The sequence below is a fragment of the Oryctolagus cuniculus genome, chromosome 11, assembly GCF_051225735.1.
Source record: "Oryctolagus cuniculus isolate XC-2025 breed Fujian yellow rabbit chromosome 11, ASM5122573v1, whole genome shotgun sequence".
Lineage (NCBI taxonomy): Eukaryota > Metazoa > Chordata > Mammalia > Lagomorpha > Leporidae > Oryctolagus > Oryctolagus cuniculus.
The window spans coordinates 66,872,006-66,875,559 of NC_142877.1; positions in this window are offsets into that span (position 1 = coordinate 66,872,006).

Below are 3,554 nucleotides of genomic sequence, written 5' to 3' on the forward strand. Positions count from 1 at the left end.
CGCCCCGACCGGGACTAGAACCCGGTGTGCCGGCGCCGCTAGGCGGAGGATTAGCCTATTGAGCCGCGGCGCCGGCCTAGTAAAGTCAAAATTTACAATGGCAATTGCTCTGGATCAAACTCCCATCTCCTCCTACAAAATGGAGAGGGCATCACGTGTTTGTTTGCCTCTCAGGGCTGTAAGGTGCTGAGTGTGACGGTATCTCGTACACCGTGAATCCTGGCATGGTGTGTGGTGGTGGTATTTTCTAACATCTGTTTCTGCAGCAGTATGGCTACTTTACTCCCTTCCTAGCGTGTTGACACTAACATTCATCTAGAAGCATCCTAGGTATCAGTTTCCAAGATGGGCAATTTTAGCCCAGCAGAAGAGCCTTTTTCCTTTTTCTTTCTTTTTTTTTTTTTTTTAATCAAGGCTCAGGGAAGGAAATGGAGTTCAAAACACAGCACTCAAGATGCTGGTGCAGTTGGTAGACCAAGTAATCACTTAGTGCCTTAGTGCTTCCCCTGTGCTCTGCATGAATCCAGATACCGAGTGTGATCTCTGCCAAGTTAGAGCTACAGGGCTCTGGGTAGCTGGGACCAGGGAAGTCAAGTTCAGGTGCAGAGTGATGCTGATTGATAATGCAAACCAGAGGGCTGGGTGTGGGTGCAGTCTGGTGCTTTCCTGAATGTAAGCTCCCCGCTTTATTATTTCCTTGGAGACAGGACTAAATCTTCAGCTCACTTTGCATCTCTCCTAGCTGCAGGGTACAAAATCTGTGGGAAGCAGCCGCTTGGGCACCTTTGAGACAGGAAAGGTCTCTCCAGGCAGACCCTGAGCTGCAGCTTCCTGCCTCTCTTCCTGCAGCCTGTGTCCCTTTCTGGCTGGACTTGAAAAACTTGAATTGAAAGGCAGAGTGGCATCAAGAGAGACAGAGCTCTTCCATTGCTGGTTCATCCCACCCCCCACCCCCCCCCCCCCGCCAAAATGGCCAGGGCTGGGCCAGGCCAAAGCCAGGATTCTGAAGCTGTATCCGGGTCTCCCCATGGGTGGCAGGAGCCCATGCGCAGTGGGCTTCCTTCTCTGCAGGGGGCTCCAGGAAAGCGAGGTCTAAGGCTGAAGGCTGCCCTGGTAGATGACTGAGAAGTTAGCAGTCTCTCCTTCCAGACTGCCAGAAAGAATCTGAGTTGTAGTGTTGGTCTTAGCCCTCATGAAGTTGATGCTCTCTTAACCTGGGAGGTGCTGGGAGACAGGGGACTTGGGACAAAAGTGTACCAACTGGCCACTCTCCTGGGGGACTTCAGCAGAAATAGAATCAACTGTGCTTCCTAGCTCCTTTCTCAGCGCCGGGTGGAGGCGAGGGAGCTGTGCCTGAGCCCCACTTGGACAACAGGTGCCTCAGAAACCCAGCCAGCAGCAGGGCAGCCGCAGCTGCCGAGCTGCTGCTCTCTCCCCTCCCCACTTTCGGGAGTCCTGGAACCCACAGGACAGGAGATGTGGACTTGTGTTTGAAGCCGGCTGGTCAAGAGGGCCTGCCCATTAAAATAGTTTCCAAGTGCTGAAGACGTTTTAGCAACCATGCCAACAAGGAAGCTTCTACTTAGTTTTTGTAGCAATGGCTGAGAACCAGTGTTTATTTATACATAGATACTTCAAAAAGTTAATGGAGGAGGTCTGCATTTGTGGCCTAGCAGGTTAAGATGCTGCCTGGCAGTGGGGGATGGCCCAAGTGCTTGGGCCCCTGCACCCACATGGGAGACCTTGAAGGAGGCTCCAGGCTCCTCGCTTCAGATTGGCGTAGCTCCGGCCGTAGTGGCCATTTGGGAGGTGAACCAGTGGAGGGAAGACCTTTCTCTCTCTCTCTCTGTAACTCTGTCAAAAAAAAAAAAAAAAAAAAAAAAAGATGCTGCCCGGGATGCCAGCAACCTGTTCAAGCCTCACCTGCTTCACTTGATCCTTCTTCCAGCTAATGGGCCTGCGAAGGCAGAAGTTGGCCTAAGTCTTTGGGTCCCTGCCACCCATGTGGGAGATCTGGATGGAGCACCTGGCTTTGGCTTGGCCCAACCTTGGCTGTTGTATTTGTAGATAGATTTCTTTCTCTATTTCTGTATTGCTCTGCCTTTCAACTAGATGAAAATAAATGAACATTTTAAAAAACATTTGCAAAAATTTTGAAATCCATGCATGTGATTTTTTTAAAAATACACATTTTCTGTGAATTTTTTGAAACCCCCCTTTTCTTAAACATTTATTTATTTGAAAGACTTAAAAGAATCTTTGATCATCTGGTTCACTCCCCAAGTGGCTGCAACAGCCAGGGCTGGGCCATCCCAAAGCCAGGAGCCAGGAACTTCATCTGGACCTCCCACATGTGTGCAGGGGCCCAAGGACTCAGACCATATTCTGCTGCTTTCCCAGGCGTATTAGATGTTGGTGGGCTGCAGTCATCTGAGTGCTTGGCTGGGGCTGGAGGATTTGCTTCCAAGATGATGCATCCACATGGCAGGCAAGTTCAGGTTCTTGCTATGTGGACTTCACCATAGAGCTGCTTGTGCTCATGATGTGACAGCCGGTTTCTCCCCCACAGTAATCCAAGAGAGAGCAAGGTGGGAAGTGGCCATGTCTTTCATGGTCTAGTCTTGGAAGACACATACGATCATATAGGACCTCGTCTATTTGCCACATGAATCAACCCCGATGCACTGTGGGAGAGGATTACACAGCATCGTTAGGAGCCATCTTGGAGGTTAACTTATTTCCAGCATGACTGCACTAGTCAAAGTCAGGTGTCAAGGGTGGGGCCCTCTTTGACTTTCCTTCCATCCATGGTGTTGTGGAGCTTGACAAGAAGCATCTCTCCTTAGTCTGCCACTGGTTTCTCTGTTAAGTATAGAGATCAGAGATAAGTTCTCTTTAGTCTACATGATTGCCTTTCAGAACCAAGCTACTAGGCACAGTAGGCACTCAGATGTATGATGAGAGAGGAATGATAGATCCTTCCTGCAAATGTACACAGCAGAGTTCACTATAAAGATGAGTTTGAAGCTAGAACTTTGAAATCCTGACTCCTGAATTACTATCATGTACTTGAGCAAATTAATGAGGGAAAGAAGCTATCCCATGGAGCTGTCTTTGTTGCCCAAAAAAATGACAATTACAAGTATCCTGGTATCTAGGAATCTGTCAGTATCCAGAATGTGGGTTGGAGGACGTACATGGCTGTCAGGTCTTACAAGCAAGTGGTCACGAAATCTTCCGCTGAAAGACCACGATTGACAGCTGTCATTCATGGCATTCTGGGAGCTACTACCCACATCTAGCACCTGAATCCTAGGTGGCGATTCCTAAGCCATCAGTAATCGTCTCCTCACAGTGTTTTCGGCGTGTGTCCTTTGGGTCCTCTGGCTGCTGGCTCTTGCCTCTGCAAACTTCAGTGTATATGTGTGGTCAGTCGTTTAAATCCACTGGTGGAAGAGAAAAATGAAAAGCAGACTAATTCTGTTGGGAATGTTCTACAAGGCAGTCTCCATGGGGGAATAGGTGGAGTCAGTTAAAAAAGATGGAACCCGTAG